The 21,463-nt window shown below is 45.5% G+C and overlaps 1 protein-coding gene across 48 annotated transcripts in view; it reads left to right on the top strand.

The window, feature by feature from the left end:
• LDLRAD4 (low density lipoprotein receptor class A domain containing 4) overlaps positions 1-21,463 on the top strand; it is a 175,150-nt gene that overhangs the window by 52,971 nt on the left and 100,716 nt on the right. Inside the window, exon 3 of one of the 48 annotated variants that reach the window (XM_086373327.1) lies at positions 640-776. The exons of 46 other annotated variants lie outside the window; for them this stretch is intronic. The gene's annotated coding sequence lies outside the window, so the exon portion shown is untranslated. Of the gene's footprint in view, positions 1-636; positions 914-21,463 lie in introns of those variants that run through there. One more of the 48 variants, XM_086373326.1, reaches the window with a different exon arrangement.

A 21,463-nucleotide genomic window follows, 5' to 3' on the forward strand; every position in this document is an offset into this window, starting at 1 on the left:
CTGTCAGCTGGGAGCACATCAGGACTGGACCAGAAATGGCTTAAATAGGAAATAATTATGACAAATGGTCTCCTCTTAAAAAAATAATCACTCAATCTGAATACTTAGCAAGAGATTTTTGTCATCAGAAGGATGTCTGTGGTAGTGTTATTAACTCGAGAGGAAGTTAAGTCTTTTTCTTTAGAAATGAGTGACCACAGCAATTGCATATATTCAAAAACTTCCATTACAAATAAGGAAATGGAAGTCAGAGACCTTAGTGACTTGCCTAAGGTCAGAACCTTATGAAGTGGTGGAGTGAACTGGAAACGAGCGCCGTCACTGCAGCCTGTGCCCTTGCAGACCTTGTCCGGCACTGGAAGATGTGGATGAAGCGTGTTACTGGGCCAGGTGAAAATGCTATTTTCAATGACTGCTAGGAAAATTCTGGTTGCACACTTTTTACCATAATTGATATAAGAACAGCCTGCCTTCTTATTTGCCTGCCAGCCCGTTGTTCAGTAAAAATATGTGTAATCTTTTTAGTTTGGTCTTATGAAATAGCCGTGAGATAGTCAGTACTCTCAACAGGGTATAGAAGTGAATTCTGGGGCTTTCCTCGTGGCTCAGTGGTAAAGAATCTGCCTTCCGATTCAGGAGACATGGGTTTGATCCCTGATCTGGGAAGATCCCACATGCCTTGGAGCAGCTGAGCTTGTGTGCCACAGCTGCTGAGCCTGCTTTCTAGAGCCTGGGAGCTGCAACTACCGTAGCCGGGCACCCTAGAGCCCATGTTCAGAAACGGGAGAAGCCGCCACGGTGAGAAGCCCACGTACCACAATTGGAGAGTAGCCGCCACTCACCGCAACTAGAGGAAAGCCTACGGAGCAATGAAGACCCAGCACAACCAAATAAATTAATTTTTTAAAAAAAGTGAATTCTGTCAGATTTGTTGATTAGTTAGTAGAAAATGCTTAAGAACAAAGAGCATTTTGGTAACTAGAGGGTCAGATTTTAGGGACGTGCATAAAAACACTATATATTGTAGTAATCAAGCACAGTAAAAATCAAGCATTTGACTCATAGGTGAACCCTTTTTCCCTTAAATGAGCTGTGCCATCTTGGTCTGCAACTGACGAATCCAACACCAGCGCTTTTTAGGGGAATGGCTCTAGCAGACACATCAGGAGTAGTAAAGCCCCCTGGCATCTGGACTGTGTAGGAGCTCAACACGTTTACTCTCCCTGCCCTCAGGACACATGACCTTGTGTGGTATGCCCAACATCCTGGAAAGCTGTGGTGGACCTGGTGGCTGGGGAAATCTGGAGTTTGACCCTCTGTAGACTCATCTCCACCAAGGTGCCCAAGCCCGACCCAGGAAAACCAGCCCCTCCTGTGAATCCCGGGTGTGGGTACAGGGCCGCCTGTAACTGGATTTTACTTAACCTGAAACACAGCTTCCCCTGTCCAGATGGCCTGTATGTGAGCTTATACCTGTAGACGTAGAATGAATTTAAAGGATCAGCTGGCACCTGGAAGGGGTTGGCCCTGTCTGCTTAGTGCATTGGGAGCGGGCTGTGCTGACTTCCAGGTGTGTTAAGAGTCTTTGTGTTGTGTTTCAGGTGATACCTGTTCTTGAATATCGGAAACAAAGGGCATAGCCACTGTTGTTGTTTTTTTTTGTTTTTGTTTTCTAATATGTGAATTTCTATGAGGCTGAAAGATGTACCCAGTAGGAGTGAACTCTAATATATACTTTGGTATGTGTGCTTCTCATGATTGTACAGAAAGAGTTTAATTTATGTTTGTGTGAAAGACTGAGCACTACACACACTGACAAAGGCAGAAATAATAAAGTCAGTTTTAGAACTTCAAGTAACTGTGAAGGCCACTGATTTCACTTTTTACATTGTATAAAGAAGAAAACCTGAATCCTAGAGAGGCTGAGTGACTGCAGGGTCTTGTAGCCACCAGTCTTGAGGGAGGAGCAGACACAGCTCTCTCCTTCCAGTCCAGGGCTCCTGGTGTCCCTGAGGGGCTGTCCCCCCCCCCACACCGCACTGCACCTTGCCAACCCTGCGATTCAGCTCACAGTGGGGGGAGCGGGAGGAGGGGCGTTGTGCTGTGGTGAAGGTGGCCTGCCCCAGTTCATTATGGCAGTAATAGGATGCAGTCAGTTACTTTCACTTAGCAGGATGGTCTCAAAACGAAACTTTGGAATTCTTAAAGCTCAGCTTGCATGAAACAGGGAGTGGGAGCTCTGGAAAGTCTTGTCCCAGCAAGTCCAGGCTCTGGTCCAGAAGTGACCTGTAAGCATAGAGGCTAGAGTTTTTGCCTCCATGTGTCTGTCTGGGAGTGGCGCTGACTAGTGACAGGTCCTGCTTTGTTTTCTTAGGAAATCATAATATAATTAATGGAAAATACCCTTTCACTCATAAACACATAGTTTTTATTTGTAAACAGCATTTTATCTTTTTAACATTTAAAATAATAAAAGCAAGAAAATTTAGATACAAAGGAAAGGGCGGATTTCATTATTGGGCCATTATTCATATAAGGGCCATTATTTCATTATTGTCACATAACCACTATTTTCATTTTTGCACATTTCAGTTTTTTAATATTTCAGAGTCTATAATACATGCTTTCTACAAGGTCATAATCATGGCCTTGAGAAGAGTTCATGGTCTTTGGAGGCAGAAGTATCTGGGTTGGATTATGTGGCCTGTCAGTTCCTAGTTCCGTGACCTTGGGCAGGTCCCTTCATTTTGCATTTCAGTTTCTCCATCTGCAGAATGAGGCAAACCTTGAACTCACAGAGGATTCTTGTAAAGTGGAGAGGAGTTGTACAGGAAGTGCCTGGCCTTTGTGGCCTGTCAGGGTGTGCCTTTCACTGCTTAATGTCCTCCCTTTGCATGTGTTTTTTGCTGCCTGATGAGAAAGGAAATGACCACCTTCTTTATGAGTCCCTACTTCCTGTGGCTGGCCATAGAGAATGTTCACACAGGGAGTTGGGACTGAGTGACTTGGGGCCCTGAGGATCTCTGCATTTTGGAGGGGCCTTTGCTTTGCTGACCTGTGTTGAGGAGCAGGGGGTGCTATGTCCTTTGGTGTTTTATAGCCTGTGGAAGTCATCCAGCTTTTTCTCTAGCATCCTGTGGAGGACTGAGATGAGTCAGCCCCGGTAAACACGGAGGCCAGATTGAAAGGAAGTACGTGTTCTAGTTACTGACACGTAGTTTCCTGAGCTCCTGAGCCACATGTTGGTGCCTGAACTTCAAGTCTGGTGTCAGGTCTTTACCAGGCCTGTCTGCTGTGTCCAAAGTGATGGACAAGCTTTTCCTTGATTGCTCAGATAAGAAGATGTATGGTGTGGGGTCAGGATTTGGAACCTGGAACTAGAGTGGGACCTATCCTATTTATAGATGCTGACCAGGAGGGCTCCCTGGAGCAGGCATGCAATGGGCCGCACAGGGCACTGTGGTGCCAGAGGCCTGGCATAGCCATGGGGAGCCTGGTCACTGTGGAGGGGCACCTCCTGCTCCTGTTTGGGAGGAGGGGCCTCTGGTCCCCGGATGAGGTAGTGCAGGAGTGGCTTAGCTTTTACAGACAAGACTTGCAGTATTTGTTAACAGGAAGCTGGCATCATGTAAACTCTGGGAGAAGTTCTGGGGAGCTTAGACAAAACCGTGTGATGTTCAGAGCAGTGCCAGTCCCCTCCTGGGGACTCGCTGCTGAGCTGTGGGTCCCTCTTGCTGCTGCCAAACACTGTGTTGAGGCCTGGCTGGGGCACACGCTGGCCAGTCACATGTGATGTGAACATGTGTTGTCCCAAATTACACTGTTCTTGAAATTCTGGGGGGAATTTCCTTCTCAAATTCTAGGATGGAATGCTTAGAGTGATGATTTTATATAGCATGTTGGCATTTTAAGTGGTTTGTAGCTTAAAAAAAGGTGGAGCCTGATTTCCTTAGAAAAGTGAAATTAGTTTTCCAAACCCACTGCAGTGAGTGTGAGAACATCCAAGTCGCCCTCATCACGTACTGTACTCCTGCCGTGGGTGTGGAGGGGTGTGTGTGTGGCTGTGGGAGAGGAATGCTGGGCCAGATCCTCTTGCTGGAAGTTAAACACATTTCAGTAGAAGTTGTGGAGCTTTCATGATTAGGGTGTGCCTGTTTGATATCTTAAGGCAAAAACATTAAAATTTTTTTCTTCAGAATTTTGGTTTTAGAACACCTGTTTCTTTCATCATCAAGTTAAGTGGCAGCTGTCCCTCAAAACCTCCATGCTTCAGAGGAAGAGAAAGGCCCCATAACTGACTTCATGGTCCGAGGTGTGTAGGACAGGGACTAGAGCACTCTTGTATCAGACCTGGATTTGAGACTAAAGCCCTCTGTGGTACCACTTTCAGTTTTTACTCCAGAGGCCAGGCTGATGTGATAATTACAAGTGAATTCCAATGAGACATTACAACTTACGGACTCCGGTGGATGCTGTCGGTGATGTCTCTATGTTTTAGGGTCCCAGTGAATGGTGTAGAAACAAAGGAAAGTCCGGTGCCTCTGGGTCCTAGGGGGTGGTGTTCCCCTGGGAGGGGTGGGTTGAAAGACTGCCTGCCTATGTTCACCTGGTGCCTCCATGCTCAAGTGGCTGGCTATGTCTGGAGAGAGGCGCCCGCCTTGCCGGAGTGCATGGAAACAGGAACAGCTGGTGGCAGCCTGTCTGGCTGCTCTGGAGGAATTCTGCCCTCCCAAGGCCTGGCTTCAGGCCCTGGCTTGTCTCACGAGAGCCAGCAGGTGCCTTCTTCCGGGTGGGGCTTTTTGGGGTGTAGAAGGCAGACTGGTGCTTCTCTTGCCATGCTGGCACCCTTCCTTGCCTGCCCAGCTTTTCGAGGTGGGGCTCGTGGTTTTGGTGGGGACCTGGGAGCCAGAGGGGCAGCTCTGCTCCGATGGCTTTTTGTCCTGAGGACTTGTCTCTGGAGTCAGCCACTAGCACCATCTAGAGACAGGGCCGTGATGCAGGGGCCGGGCCCTGTCCTGGGTGGCTGCTGCCTGCTGTGGTCAGCTCCCTCCAGACCTGTCCCAGTGAAGGTGCCTAGGACCATCTCTGCTTAGTTTTGGTGCACGTATTTGAGAACTGGCCAGGAGGTGAAAGCTCAAGTGATAGCAGGTTTGAATTTGGTACCATGATTTAATCTTTTTGTTATCAACCACTGTACCCTAGGATTCTCTTGTCGTAGTGACGCTAAGCAGGGTTGTTCAAATAAGTGAAGCAGATGCCGTGTGTCCTGTTTTAACGGAGGATCTTGGCTGCTGGAGTCTCTCTGGAGAACTCCATCTGATCACACCACAGCTGAACACCTCTTCCAGTCAGAGCTGGGTGTGCATGGGTGTGGTGAACTAGGAGCTGGCCGCTAGTTGGAGCTCGGAGACCATCCAGTAATTAGCCGCATGGCTTTGAGCAGCTCACTCCCCAGAGTCTCACAGCGAGCACCTGGAGGCCTCCATATCTTCTCCATTTTTGTGTCCTCAGCAGCCAGACTGTGTGCCTGACTGGAGTGGGTACTCAGCCAGACGTTTGCCAGACAGTAGAGAAGGTGGCAGAGCCCAGAGTGTGGCACTCAGAGGAGTCTGGTCTCAGGAGGGGGCAGGAGAAAAGATTTCTAGTCCATCAGATTTGTAAGTGTTGCCTGTCAAACCCCCTTCTTGGAGATTCTTAATGTACCTTTAGCATACTAGAAACTCTGAGAAGTTTGGCAGCCGAGAAAACAGTAGTGTTGTTTAACCCAGAATCTCCTTAAACGCGTTTGACCCAAGAACTGTCTCCATTCAACTCCGCTAAGCCTGGGGGAGCTTTTGCTAGACCAGGTGACCTTGAGGGAGACTTCCTTCTGGAACATTCTGGAATTTGAGAGCAGGGGTGGGAGGATGGGACGTATTTAGAGGGGTAATGAGGTGGCAGAAGGTTTGGGGCATGGGTAGGGGGTGGTGGGTTAGTCTCTACACAGGGCTCAGACCCCAAATTCTGCAGTTAAACCTGGTAGGCTCTGCATCCACAGCACAAACGGGGATCTGGGGTGAGGTGTGTATCCCTGGAGCTGAACTCGTGTTGGGGAGGTGTGTGTTTTGTCCTTAGTGAACCAAAGGGCGGTGGACAGAATGACCATGTTTCTGTTGTACTCGTGCCCTTTCTCCTCTTTTCAACAGATTGTGAGTTTCTTGAAGGAAGGAGTCTAAACTCTAAAACTTGCCAGGCACAGTTGCTGCTTATCCACCTGCCGTGGAGTAAATGGTGAAGGTGCTGAGATGCTGTGTGGAAACTTGGCCTCCCTGGCCCCTCCTTTATCCACTAGAGGGCAAATGGGAGGGTCCCCCTCCATCAGCCACACTGGCAGTGGGCTTGGTGATCCCCCACCGCTGTCTCTGGGGATCCATGCCCCCAGATCCCAAGGTTTGTCTCCACCTACTCCCCCTTTCAGATAAGAACATATAAATGTGATTATGTTGAGAAGCTGAAGCATTTGACTAAATCAGATGCTTTTGCCCAGCCCTAGAATAAAGGCTGTAGTTATTTTAACAACAACAGCAAAAATCCTGCAGTCTTCAGCTATTTCTGGAAGTAACTGGTAATTAGCATGCCATTTGTAATTCATTGCCGTCTCCGGCTGTTTGTTTCCTTGTTCCAAAGCAGCCCAGTTTGGGAGACTGGGTTTATTTCATTTGGAAATATGATTTTGTGGCGATCTCCAGAATGGCATCGCGAAATTAATGGTTTTCTGGAGCTGTAGTTTGCCAAACCTGGGGACTCATTTCCAGCAGCCCTGTGGAGGGAAGTGACGGCTTGCTGGGGTGGTGTTGACTTTCCAAGAAAAGCGCTAGAAGCAACTGCTTCAGGATGGTTTGATGCTACCTGATTTTCCAGGAGGAGAACAGGTAATTGGGGGCAGATTTAAGAGGCTTCATCATTGAACTTGTTGCAGATTATTCTCTTGTGAAAGGAATGCACATGTATTGTTCTGTGCATCTCTTAATAAAAGGGTTTAGTTATATGGGCGCTGGACTCTAATAGTAAAAGAATTAAAATGGTCCTAGTTCTGTAAGATACGGTGGTAAGAAGAGCTAACTTAGATTGTACAGAGGCCAGGTAGTTGTGCAAAAACTATGGCCTGAACGTGTTGTCAGCAGTAAGAGTTGTTTCTGGGTTTTTAGGTGAAGGTGAACAGTTGAAAGGGTTTGGGTGCAGTTCTGTACTATGGGAGTGGAAATGTAGGCACCTGTATCCAGATGCTCATTGTGGACCGCAATGCAGAGGTTCTCCCACCAGGGCTGTGGGCAGCTTCCACAGCACCTGGTCTGAGATATCCCGGAGGTCTGGCACAGTGCAGGCTGTGGGCTGGAGCACTAGGGAGAGTGATGGGGAGGGGTTGGGAAGTGGGTGTCTCCCAGAGCCCCTTGGTATAAGGAGGTCAGTAACCCAAGAGGGTTCCGCCCTTTCAGGTTTGCCTGGTGCACACTTAGGAAAAAGTATTCCGTCTTAGTTTCAAAGTATGATATCCAAGAATAATTTATGTTTTCTGAAACTTCTTGTCATGGAAACAGACTTGAGGGTAGAGGACTGGCAAACCAACTGTGAGGGGATATTAAGGGTCCCCTGAAGAAGAGGGGTGTAAACGATGTGGGAGACAGGGTCGTCTAAGCTGCAGCTGATACGGAGGTTAAAAACTATTATTATTATTATAGTTTTCATTAGACAGTATCATCCCATGGTTCAAAAATAAAATGAGGTATCAAAAAGTATTGACTCAGAAGCCTACCCTGTCCACTCTGTGCCTGTCCCGTCTTAAAATCACGGTCATTAATTTATTGTGTGTCTTTCTAGAATCATTTCATTCACTTGAAGGACTTGAAAATGTGTTAACCACCACCACCTCTGTGTGTCTAGAAGGTGTCACCCCCATTTTCTGCTTTTTATATTTGACGTGGTTTGGAGATCCTTCACATGAGCACACAAAAACCTCCTTCTCTCCCCTCCTCTCCTGTTTACAGCTGTCTCGTGTCCCATTTAATAGGTGCTCTGTCATTTATTGATTCATTTCTCTATTGATGAACATGTGGCTTAATTTCATTGTATTGAATTGCGTGCAAAGTGTGCCTTCAGGATAAGTCCCCAGAACTGGAGTTGTCAAGTCAAAGAGCACGTGCATTTGTGGTTTTGGCTGACACTGCCTGTCGCCCTCCGTGGGGGTGGCACCAGCCCTAGGTTAGGGTGCCTGTTCCCCACATCCTCAGGAATAGACCGTGTCGCCACGCGGTTTTGGAGCTTACCAAGCTGGTAGGTGGAAAATGGTATCTAAATGTAGTTTTAATTTATATTTCTATTGTTATGAGTGAGATTGTGTATCTTTCATATGAGTTTTAGTGCTCTCTGTGTATGTAGACTGTTGCACTTTTTTTTTTCTCTCTTGAATTTCTAGGAGCATTTTACATGTTTGAGAAGTAGATTTTGTGATAAAGCTTGTACCTACTGTTTCCAAATTTTTGTCATTTGTCTTTAAACTTTGATTTTTACCAGGCTGAAGGTTTTAATGTTTATGTGATTATATTATCAGTCTTTTCTTTTGTGGCTTCTGGATTTTGTGTTCTTGTTTGGAAGGAATTGACACCACGGCTGTAGAACCACTCTATTGTTTAGAATTAACTGGTTTTAGAGAGTCTATTAGTTTCCCCCAAGTAACACAGGTTATTCGAGTTGTATTTGCCTTTTGTTTCCTGTATACTTTGCTTTTGTCCGCTCTGCTTCACTTTATTTAATATAATAAGAGATCCTTACTGCATTTTTCCACCTCCCATAATTGGAAAGATACTATAGTTGCCACCCTTGTGGTGTACTGACCTGGAGCCCTCTGAGTGACTGGCCTTGCCCTGCCATGTGTCCTGGTGTGCACGGGCCATATCAATGGGCAGACACCGAGCTCTGCTGGGAAGTGGGCTCTGAATGTGGCTCCAGGGCCTCAGAATGCTGGGAGAGGCTGCCTTGTCCATGATAATCCAATTCCTAGTAGGTTATTATATGTGCATTCTGGTTTCAGTTTTCTTGCCCTTAATTTTTAGATGTGCCAAGTCTTTTGTATTTGTTACTTATAATTTTATTTTTCTCTGTGTGAGTTTACTGAGGACTTGGAAGCTGGTTTGTGGGGATGAGGCCCATAGGACATAGCACCCCATCTCCAGCAGGCTCTCAGCACTCTTACTTTGATGATGTTGTTGTTATTGTTCAGTTGCTAAGTTGTGTCTGACTCTCTGTGACCCCATGGACTGTAGCGTGCCAGGCTCCTATGTCCTCCACTATCTCCTGGAGTTTGCTCAAACTCATGTCCATTGAGTGGGTGATGCTGTCTAACCATCTCATTCTCTATCGTCCCCTTCTCCTTTTGCCCTCAGTCTTTCCTACCATCAGGGTCTTTTCCAGTGAGTCAGCTCTTCTCATCAGGTGGCCAAAGTATTGCAGCTACAGCTTCAGCAACAGTCCTTCCAATGAATATTCAGGACTGATTTCCTTTAGGATTGACTGGTTGGATCTCTTTGCAATCCAAGGGACTCTCAAGAGTCTTCTCTAGTAGCACAATTCAAAAGCATCAGTTCTTCAGCACTCAGACTTATTTATGGTCCAGCTCTCACATCCATACATGAGTGCTGAAAAAACTATGACTTTGACTATATGGACCTTTGTTGGCAAAGTGATGCCTCTGCTTTTTAATACGTTGTCTAGGTTTGTCACAGCTTTTCTTCCAAGGAGCAAGTGTCTTTTAATTTCCTGGCTGTCATCATCGTTCTCAGTGATTTTGGAGCCCAAGGAAATAAAGTCTGTCTCTGTTTCCATTTTTTCCCCATCTGTTTGCCCTGAAGTGATGGGACCGGATGCTTAGTTTTTGAATGTTGAGTTTTAAGTGAGCTTTTTCACTCTCCTGTTTCACCTTCATCAAGAGGCTCTTTAGTTCCTCTTCACTTTCTGTCATTAGTGGTCTCATCTGCATATTTGAGGTATTTGGTGTTTCTCCCTGCAATCTTGATTCCAGCCTGTGAGTAATTCAGCCCAGCATTTCACATAATATACTCTGCATAGAAGTTAAACAAGCAGGGTGAGAGTATATAGCTTTGACGTACTGCTTTCCTAATTTTGAACCAGGCCGTTGTTTAGGGTCCAATTCTAACTATTGCTTCTTCACCCACGTACAGGTTTTTCAGGAGACAGGTAAGGTGGTCTGGTACTCCCATCTCTTTAAGAATTTTCCACAATTTGTTGTGATCCAAGAGCTTCCTTGGTGGCTCTGATGGTAAAGAATCTGCCTGCAGTGCATGATACCTGGGTTTGATCCCTGGGTTGGGAAGATCACCTGGAGAAGGAAATGGCAACCCATTCCAGTATTCTCGCCTGAAGAATCCTTGGCGGGATACAGTCCATGGGATTATGAAGAGCCAGACATGACTGAGCGACCAACACACAGTTGAAAGCTTTAGCTTAGGCAATGAATCAGAAGTAGATATTTTTCTGGAATTCCCTTGCTTTCTCCATGATTCAACAAATATTGGCAGTTTTGATCTTTAGTTTACCTCTGCCTTTTCTAAACCCAACTTGTACATCTAGAAGTTCTCAGTTCACATACTACTGAAGACTAGCTTGAAGGATTTTGAGCATGACCTTGCAAACATGTGAAATGAGGCCAATTGTACTGTAGTTTGAACATTTTTTTGACACTGCTCTTCTTGGGGATTGGAATGAAAACTGACCTTTTCCAGTCCTTTGGCCACTGCTGAGTTTTCCAAATTTGCTGGCATATTGAGTGCAGTACTTTCACAGCATCATCTTTTAGGATTTGAAATAGCTCAGCTGGAATTCTGTCACCTCTCCTAGCTTTGTTTGTAGTAATGCCTCACAAGGCCCACTTGACTTCATACTCCGGGATGTCTGGCTCTCGTTGAGTGACTACACTATGGTTGTCATCCGGGTCATTAAGACCTTTTTTAATTTAGTTCTGTGTATTATTGACATGTTTTCTTAATCTCTTCTGCTTCTGTTAGGTCCTTACTATTTCTCTTCTTTATTGTGTCCATCCTTGCATGAAATGTTCCCTCGATATCTTCAATTTTCTTGAAGAGATCTCTAGTCTTTCCCACTCTATTGTTTTCCTCTGTTTCTTTGGTCTGTTCTTTTTGGGAAGGCCTTCTTATCTCTCCTTGCGATTCCCTGGAACCCTGTGTTCATTTGGGTATATTTTTTCCAGTCTTCCTCGTCTTTCACTTCTCTTCTTTCCTTAGCTATAGGGTCAGTCAGAAAACTGTTTAGATCTTGACCAGTTATACGGTCTTATGTGGGATCCGTCTTTGTGGAGTAAGCATTTTCTGGGACTTGGAAGATGGGATGAGAGTAGGTCTGAGGGACTCAGGGAGTGATGTGGGAGAGGTGGATTTTGAGATGATTATATTTTAAGAGTGACAAACACCGGTTGGTCTGGTGCCCGCCTTTCTGAAGAATGATCTGTTGAGGACTCAGCCTATACTCCTGGCTTCCTGCCGGCCTGTCCTGGACGCTGTCGTGTCAGTTGTAGTGAGGCTCTTGTTGTAGTTGTCTGTTAGCCTGCAGCTGTTTTAACTGGGTATCATTTAAGCAGATACAGTGATAAAGGTTGTTTCTCATTGTTGGGCCCTGAATTCTACCATAGGACAGTCAAAAGGAAATCTGTACACGGTTGAATGTGTGGTGCAGTTATCGGGGTGTAGCGAGTGAACCCATGGTCCATCTTCTCCTGCTTCCTCCTCCTTGCACTCCCTTCTTCCCTCTCTCCAGGTAGCATTTCTCCAGTGGAAGAAGAGGTGCTGGTGAGGGTGTCAGAGCCGTGGATGGTCAGAGGGAGATGGGACATGGAGGGCCGGGCAGTGGTATTAGCACATAACATACTTTCTGAGAGGGCACATGGTGGGGACCTGATGAGACTTGTCCTGTTTGGAACTTAGGAGGGTGCTGAGAGCTTTGCCAGAGCACTTCCAGAAGCCTGGCTGTGGGTTGCAGGCAAAGTTCCTGCCTCACAGACACTGTTGGAAGGAAAGGCTGACCTGTGGAGGCTGTTCTTGGAAGAGTGCCCGTGCTTTGAACTGCTCTATAAATGCTCACAGAGCTGTCCTTGGACCTTCTGGTGAGATGTACAATTCCCATGTGACCCACCTCCAACTGACTGCCAAACATCGAGTTTAAAAAAAATAGTTTCTACTTGAGATTAATGAGGACACCCAGGAGTAAATTTGAGGGGATCATTGCCCTTTGTCGTGGCCTTCACTCCAAGGGTACACCTACTTCAAAGCATCCCATTACCAAACTTCAGACAATCATTGGAGGGACGAAAGGATCACCAAATAATGCGTCAGCACTCGTCACTGGATGAATGGCCAAGATGCCTGGCCTTGTGGTTTGCGTTGCTGGCCTTACCTATTTCTTTTCTGTCAGAACCAAGAGGAGTTGCTGGCATGTCTGCTTGGGCTTGCAGGCAGAGCAGAGGGAGGCACAGGACTGTGTTTGCTCCCAATAACCCCAGAGAAGCATAACGCTTTCTGTTACCAAGGAGCACCTCAGTTCTTTCTTGCTTTTACTTTATTCAGTTTGCTTACAGAGTTCACTATTTGTTTATTTACTTGCTAATTCTAATCCAGCTGTTTTTGAACCTTTATGGTATGTACAGTGCGGTGATAGATCTGGTCAGAAAAAATATATAAGTAGAAGACACAGTTCCTTCAGAGAGGCCCTGGCATGACATGGAACAGTGGTAAACCCTTCCTTGGGGGGAGGGCTGTGTGCTTTTCCTCCTCACCCGCCAACACCTCCTCTTCATTCACCTGGACCTGAGCCCTTCCTCAGGGGGCCAGAGTTTCGGGGCTTCAGTCACTGTTTGAATCCATTTAGTTTTGTCTTTTGACGTTTTTTGGTTTGTATTATTTATAGTGGACAGTATGAGAAATATTTTTAAATTCTGAACTTAGCATATTTACTTTTGCTTATTCTTTTGATTTACTTGGGAAGCTTTAGAGAGGCAAACTTTTATTAAGAAGATGATTTGGTATGTTGGAAAGGTTTTGGAACTAGAAATACATAAATTCACATTTGTGCTCTACTGGTAGCATTACTGAGGCCTTAGATAATTTATTTAACTCACTAAATCTGGGTCCCTGCTCCACAAAATGTGGAGAACAGTGCCTACTGGAGGGCTGTTGTAAAGATGAGAACAGATGAAAAGCTAGGACTATATTTTTGGGGTAAGCCAGGGGTCCACATGACCTTTTCTATTTACATTTCAGAATCTTTCCTTCATCTGTTCAGTTTACTGTTGAGTCAGTTTATGAGGTGCCTCCTCTATGCCAGGACCTGTGATGGGTGGGATTCAGACACAGATAAGATTCTGTCCCCCTGACAAGGGGCTGCCCAGGGGCCCACTCCAGTCTTGTCAGCGTGGGGCAGTGGGTGATAACTTGGCCTGCAGAGGCATCCTTCATGGGAGAGGTGCCTGTGTGTCCTGGTGGCAGCGCTGGGCAGAGTGGCGGTGGTGGCAGGACCATCTGATGTCCCTCAGATCTTGTTGCTCTTCCTGGTTATAGGGGCACCCCTTGCTTTGGCCAGCAGAGGCGACTTTGACTCCAGTGTCATCCTCAAAAATGCAAACCATGCTGAACGGAATGCTGTTTTCAGTTGGTAATTACAGTTTTCTCAGGGAGGATTTCAAAATCACCTTTCTGGAGGTCAAAAGCTGACCCTGTTGGCACAGTGACCACTTGGCAGTGCCTCTGGTTTCCTTGTCACCCTCTTAGGGAAGGTGGTGGGTTAACCTGGTGGTGAAGGAAGTGCTCCAGGCCTGCCCAGAGGGAGTCATTCAGGCTACCCTGGCTGACCTGAAGATAAAAGTCCATAGGAATAGCTGTGTACCTAGAGGAACTGTAGGACAGCATTGTTAAGAAAGTGATTTCAAGGTTAAAATAACACTGGATAATTTTCCTCTTATGTTTATACGAATGACAGATCTCAAATAATCATAATCATAAAACCACTGGCGAAACGCTTAAGCCTCCATTGCTTTGTGTGTGTCTTAAAAGACCTGTTTTAGACTATTTAATCCTGGAGCTTGAAAAACATGGTAATAATATAACACAAAATTCTGTTTGTGTGTTTTTAGTTCTTTGTCTGTGATCTTTTTACTAACTTGGTTAAGAATAGGAGGGAGGTGGTCTGCTTTGCATTCAGCTGTGGGACTTGATCTACATATGGAAGGAGTTTTGAGGACCGAGGGCTAAAGAGGGCTGCATGCTTTATAGAATTTTGGGGCTACTGGAAGGGATCTGTTATTTGGTTCATTTCACACTACCTCTGGTCTTTGGAAGGACAAGCTTACAAAACTTTGTGTGTCCTTATTTGCACAGAGGCCCATGTGAGTCAGTGAGTGAGATCTGGCCAGTCTGTTGGGGTTAGGATGCTCTGCTAGCCTGGCAGCAGACGCTGGAGTCAGTTATTCCTGATTCTGACTGTGCCACAAAGAGCCAGCTAGCAGACAGCATGCTGATTTCCCCGGGCCTCAGCTGAGCAGTGAAAAGGGGATGGACGTGGGCTGCCAGGACCACTCAGACTTGACCTTGAGCTGTTTTTTTCCTGTGTCAAGAGTGCAAGTTTGGGGTGTTTGCATAGCTGAGTGACACCGATTTCCCTGAGGTAAATAGCTGTTTAAAGGACTGCCTTCCAAAAAAAAAAAATAAAGGACTGCCTTCCTCCCTGTTGGGGAACATGACGTTAGTCTCCTTGGCACTCCTGTGTACATTTCATTTGAACAGGAACATTTTGCACCTGTTGATGTGCTGCTTTTTAATTGTTCACAGTTGTTTTCTTTGAAATGTTTCCTCTTGTAAACCACAAGGATGTTGAGGACAGTGACAGTTTGTGACGGTTTCATGCCAGTCTGCATGGCCGTGTTCTCAACCCAGCTGCATGCTGGGGTGGCGTGCTCTTCTCCTTCCTCCATATTTGAGTGTGTTGGTTCAGGAGAGTTTTTTTTCCCCCAGTTTTTATATCGTAGAAATCAGAAAGCATGAGAAATCATTGTTTTATTATGAACTAAATGCAACAAAAAATGTCTTTCCATTGATCTCCACCTATACCTTAGCACCTGACCTGCCTCTTGAGAAATCTGTATGCAGGTCAGGAAGCAACAGTTAGAACTGGACATGGAACAACAGACTGGTTCCAAATAGGAAAAGGAGTATGTCAAGGCTGTATATTGTCACTCTGCTTATTTAACTTCTATGCAGAGTACGTCATGAGAAACGCTGGACTGGAAGAAACACAAGCTGGAATCAAGATTGTCGGGAGAAATATCAGTAACCTCAGATATGCAGATGACACCACCCTTATGGCAGAGAGTGAAGAGGAACTAAAAAGCCTCTTGATGAAAGTGAAAGTGGAGAGTGAAAAAGTTGGCTTAAAGCTCAACATTCAGAAAACGAAGATCATGGCATCCGGTCCCATCACTTCATGGGAAATAGATGGGGAAACAGTGGAAACAGTGGCAGACTCTATTTTTGGGGGCTCCAAAATCACTGCAGATGGTGACTGCAGCCATGAAATTAAAAGATGCTTACTCCTTGGAAGGAAAGTTATGACCAACCTAGATAGCATATTCAAAAGCAGAGACATTAGTTTGCCAACAAAGGTTCATCTAGTCAAGGCTATGGTTTTTCCTGTGGTCATGTATGGATGTGAGAGTTGGACTGTGAAGAAGGCTGAGTGCCGAAGAATTGATGCTTTTGAACTGTGGTGTTGGAGAAGACTCTTGAGAGTCCCTTGGACTGCAAGGAGATCCAACCAGTCCATTCTGAAGGAGATCAGCCCTGGGATTTCTTTGGAAGGAATGATGCTAAAGCTGAAACTCCAGTACTTTGGCCACCTTATGCGAAGAGTTGACTGATTGGAAAAGACTCTGATGCTGGGAGGGACTGGGGGCAGGAGGAGAAGGGGACGACAGAGGATGAGATGGCTGGATGACATCACTGACTTGATGGACGTGAGTCTGGGTGAACTCTGGGAGTTGGTGATGGACAGGGAGGCCTGGCGTGCTGCGATTCATGGGGTTGCAAAGAGTCAGACACGACTGAGCGACTGAACTGAACTGAACTAAACTGATATCTTAGTAATGTGGCCAGAAGAAATTCAGCCCAAAGTCAGTGTTTAGACGTCTGTTTTCAGGTGAAGAAGCAATACCTTCTTGTCTTCTTGGTAATGAGTTTGAGAGGTGGGGCTGGAGGGAAAATGTCTTGGTATGATTTATGGTGGTTTTGTTGCATTTTCCAATGGCTTGGGATTTCTCCATTGCCAAGTGATTTGTCTAAAGAGACATTTTAAAGGAGACTGTTTTGACCTGAGTCAGTGAAATGTTCTAGGAGAAGGCAATGGCAACCCACTCCAGTATTCTTGCCTGGAAAATCCCATAGATGGAGGAGCCTGGTAGGCTTCAGTCCATGGGGTTGCTAAGAGTCGGACATGACTGGGCGACTTCACTTTCACTTTTCACTTTCATGCATTGGAGGAGGAAATGGCAACCCACTCCAGTGTTCTTGCCTGGAGAATCCCAGGGACAGTGAGGCCTGGTGGGCTGCCGTCTGTGGGGTTGCACAGAGTCGGACACGACTGAAATGACTTAGCAGTAGCAGCAGCAGTGAAATGTTCTATGTATTAGAGTTAGCAAGGGACTGTGAGTTGTGTTTTTGTAAGTTTTAAGTAGTTGTTTTTATAGTTATATCATGCCGAATAATTTAGTTTAAAACTTTAACAGTTTGGTGATATGGCTGTTAACCTTAGAATAATATGCATGTGTGTATGAGAAATAAAAATGACTTAACTGTTTTTTAAAAATTAACATGAAAAGTCACACATTTGTTGGGAAGGTGTCATCAGCTAGAGTTCTCTAGTAGTCCTGTAGGCTCAGCGCACCTCAGAACTGCCTGGGCTGTAGCTCAGTATGTTGGCTGCATGTTACGGGGATGACCGTGAAACCAGCTGTTTGACTTCCTGTCAGAAGCCTGTGACTCTGCATCCAGTCAGCAGACCTCTGCCAGGTCGGGCACAGATTGGCTCTGTGTGACCCGCAGAGCTGATCCCTTTGCTAGATGCGCTTCATGGCGTCTTGGGTCACTGGCTTGAGAAAGCACGCTCCACTGACTTTTCTTTGTGTATTTCCATCAGGCCATAAGAGATAGTAATGAGTCAACAAGCCTTCAGAACACCAGATTGCTGACTGCCCAGGTCCCTTGGAACTCCCCTTTTTTTTTTATGTGTAAGGCAGGCTTTGCAGCCAGTGGTGTGTGCTAGCGTATGTAGTACAGTGGGTTTACTAGCAGAAAACATGGTGATTGGAGCAGTGAATCATGGGCATGTGTGCCATGGAGTCTGTGGGGAAGAAGAGACCTGCTTAAGGGACGTAAGTAGGTAGCTGCCACCACCCCCACCCCCCACCCTGGCCAAGAATAAATTCACTGAACCCATTCCTGAGGCTTCAGAGGTGGGTAGCCAGAGTCTGGAGTGGCAAGGAGGCCCTTGGGGTGGCTGTGGACCCTGGAGTCCCCAAGCTCTGAGATATTTCTCTTGCTGGAAGCTTTCTTACCTAGACAGAATGGACTTGGATTTGTATTCAGTTTTCGTTCGTCCCCGTCTTATTCCACCTGTGAGTGTGGACCAGGAAATGCATTAAATAATTCTCACCATTGTCTTGTGTCTCACCACTCCCCCACATCTTTCCTTGGAATTCCGTCTCTTTCACTTTTTGAGCAACTTCAGAACTAGGCATATCGAGCTGGTGGTTAAACTTTGATTTGGGATTGATGTAGCTTTAATGATACGGCTGTCAGGAGGTTCTGAATGATGTTCAGATGGTGTTTTGCTGTTTGTCCAGCCAGCTTGGCCTTCAGCCATCTGGACCTTCAAATAATCCACTGGCTTTCATCTTCCAGATCCCCTGCATTTTGACCCTCTCAATGGGTAATGTTCATTTTCTTTTGGAATTATCTTGGTACATACATCTTTTAAGTGGGGGGTATTGATTCACCTACCACATAAATGGTGACTTGGGTACCATAGGTGTCAGGGCAGCAGTTGTGTGTACTGATTTATAGAAAGTAAACACTGTCAAAGCCTTAAGCAGAGTGTCCTCAGGAACAGTTCATAGATGAATAGACAGCGATGTGCTCAAAGTGATAAGAACAGTGATAACTGCTGAGCACACCTTGGTAATCAGAAAGATCTCTACTGGAGTCAGAATTCAGAGGAGGTTCTTATCTCTGACTAAATCTTTTCAGCCTGTAGCTGACCAACCAGTGCCATTGTGTTGGGAGGTGAAGTAGGACGTGTCTTAGTGCATTGTCTGTCATGAGCCTTGTTAAATTTGAATTATGGTCTTTGGAGAAATAGGAAAGTGTTTTATTTTACCCAAACCTCAATTCACAGGACCTGGTAAAATAATGATATACTGTGATTCCATTTTTAAAGGTGTTTACACTGACTGCAGAGCTAAGTCAACCACAAACAAATCACTCATCTTGTAATAGGGTCACCTTGTTCATGTTATGCAATGAGTACCTTTGAGTATATGCACCTTACTGCAAGGGATTTCTATGCACCCAGAAGGAACCTTTGTGTGTCAGACTAAGATGCAGATTGTGAGTGAGGGGTACACTCTCTTTTGCCTGTGGCCATCTGCATTTTTAGGCATGGAGCTTTGATTCATGGTGGATCTTAAGTGTGTCCTCAAAAATTAGAATAAGTGTCCATCAATAAGACTAAAAGTTCTTGTTTTTCCTTCATCTGTCTGTTAAATGGGCCTGGATGACAATGGGAAGCTTCATGCAACTTTTAATATGGTATTAGGTGTTGGAGCAGTTACAAACCAGTGTGTTGGTGTGGTGCCACAAAGGCCACAGACCCACGGAGGATGCCGGAGCTGTTGATGGAGTTGTGTCCCTTGGGCTTGTGGGTGAATGTGTACATTGCATATACACCAGGTTAGAAAAGCCCTCTTGCTTTAGACTAAATCGTGTCTCCTTCCCATCAAGGATAGCCGTCCCCTCTTTTCTCTTGACTCAGTGTCCACTTTTTTTTTCTGAGGGGCCTCAGAATCTTGTTTTTCCTGGTTCTGGTTACTGGCTAGGGGCACAGCTCTCCTGCAGTTACATCTCTTGGGGCAGTTCCTACTGTCTTCTGTGAAGCTCACTTTTCATGGAGATAGGATGGCTGCAGGCACATCACTTCATTTGCAAATTGACGACTTCATTGATTCCCTAGCTTGGCCCTGCTCTGGCCCTAATACGCACTCATCTTGGCTTGGAAGTGGAGGAGGACTTGACTATTGCAGAAACAACTCAGGGTTTAAATGAGGAAAGCCCAGAGCTAAAAGGGAGAAATCAGTGCTAGCAGGAATTGTTGGTGAACTCAGGTCCCATTGCATCTGTAATGCATCCAGCTGGTTAGTATGTGAGGTCATTCACTGAATTTTTAGAAATGCTCTTATTCTTCATAAAGTCCTTTGTATTGGTTTAATACTTTACATGTATCGATTAATTTACTGCAGTTCCTCTCGGGCTTCCCTGGTGGCTCAGCTGGTAAAGAATCCGTCTGCAATGCGGGAGACCAGGGTTTGATCCCTGGGTTGGGAACGTCACCTGGAGAAGGAAACGGCTACCTACTCCAGTATTCTGACCTGGAGAATTCCATGAACTGTATAGTCCATGGGGTTGCAAAGAGTCAGACATGACTGAGTGACTTTCACTTCACTTCCTCTCTGTAGTACCACATTTTTTGGTGTGGGCTTAACAGTCTATAAAAGCATGAATTGATCCTCATAGTGAACAGTCCTGTGAAGTAGCCACAGAAGGTGGTGTTAGTCCCAGTTCACTGGCAAGAATCAGGTGCGTGGAGGAAGAGTGGCCTGCCCAGGGCCCTGCGGCTTCTGAGAAGGAGTTGAGGGAGTGCTGAGTTTTCTTGCTTTGACCTGGTGGTACTTTGTGGCTACACCTCTGGACGTCTGGTAGATTGAGGGAGCTGGAGTTTCAGAGGCTGATGGCAGCAAGAATCGAACGCTCTCCCTGCAGAGAAGCCAAGTGCATTGTTCATTTGAGACACTTGTTAATAGTTTAAATGTTTCTTCCTAAAAGTTATTATTGGATTATTTTTTTTCATTGTTATCTCTCTTTTTAGGTTTGCTTTTAATTTGATTGGTATACTAGAATTCTACTTATGTACAGATAAACATCTCCTTTTTTTTTTGGTACTGTAGTCAAGATCTTTAACAGAAACTAAATGAGGGAAATGTCTCCCCATTCGTACCGTGCCCTCCCTGGGTTTAGTGGTTGGTGAGGCTTGTTTTGAGCAATCATCACGTCACGCATAAACCCAGAGGTCACTGCTTCTCTGCTTCTGGCACGGGAAGCTCTTGGGGTTTGGCTGGAAGAGCTTTCCTTCCTGTGTGGGCTCAAAGCTGTACTTCTTCAGGAGCTCAGCATCAGAAGTCCTCTGCTTGATGTCCTTCTCAGAGCAGATGCAGTTGCTTTTGAAAGATGTTCAGCCTTCATGGTTGCATCTGTGCTTACTGGGGCAGTAATTCACACAGAGCTTGATCCTGAAACCAAACAGCTAGGGCACCTCTAGCTCTGGGACCAACTCTCCTTTTACATAATCTTATTTTCAGCCTCAAAGCAATCAGATTGATAGTAACTAGTACAGTTGGTCTGTAACTATTGTTAGAAACAGAAAAAAAGGGCACCCAAGTGACTGAAATGTTTGGAACTCTGAATGAAATGATCTCTAAATATGTGTATTTCAAGACATGGTTGACTTCTGGTTCTAAAACTGATTGATTTGATGCTCAGATCAGGAGACATTAGGATCACTATGTTGAATTGTTTTTAATAATGCTTTTACAAATAAAAGAATTCTTGACTTATATTCCCAAATGAAAGAAGGGATGAAGAAGAAAATAAGACCAAAACAACCTGTTTATGGCTAGTTCACAGGCCATAATTAGGCTGTGCTGTGTCGTTTGCAGGATCTTAGTTCCCTGACCAAGGATTGAACTCATGCCCTCAGCAGTAGAAGTGCAGAGTCCTAGCTATTGGACCACTAGCTAAGTCTTGAAATATTTTTGTTTTGACTCAGAACAGTGTTGTCCACATTGTTCAGAATCAGAGTTACTTCTTATGCTCTTCGGGGATTTCCTGTCAGTGACCCGTAATTCTTAACTAAAGTCCTTAGTTTACATTGTGGTCCACTCTTGGTTTTTTTGCATTCTGTGGGCTTTGATAAATATATCCACCATATAGTACCTCACAGAACAGTTTTACTTCCCTAAAAGTGCTCTGTGCTCTGCCTGTTCATTCATTCCTCCCTTAACCCTTGGTAACCACTCTCACTGTCA

Source organism: Bos grunniens, chromosome 24 (genome assembly GCF_055505025.1).
Source record: "Bos grunniens cultivar Pamir isolate PY7600 chromosome 24, Bosgru_T2T1.0, whole genome shotgun sequence".
In the NCBI taxonomy this organism is placed as follows: Eukaryota; Metazoa; Chordata; class Mammalia; order Artiodactyla; family Bovidae; genus Bos; species Bos grunniens.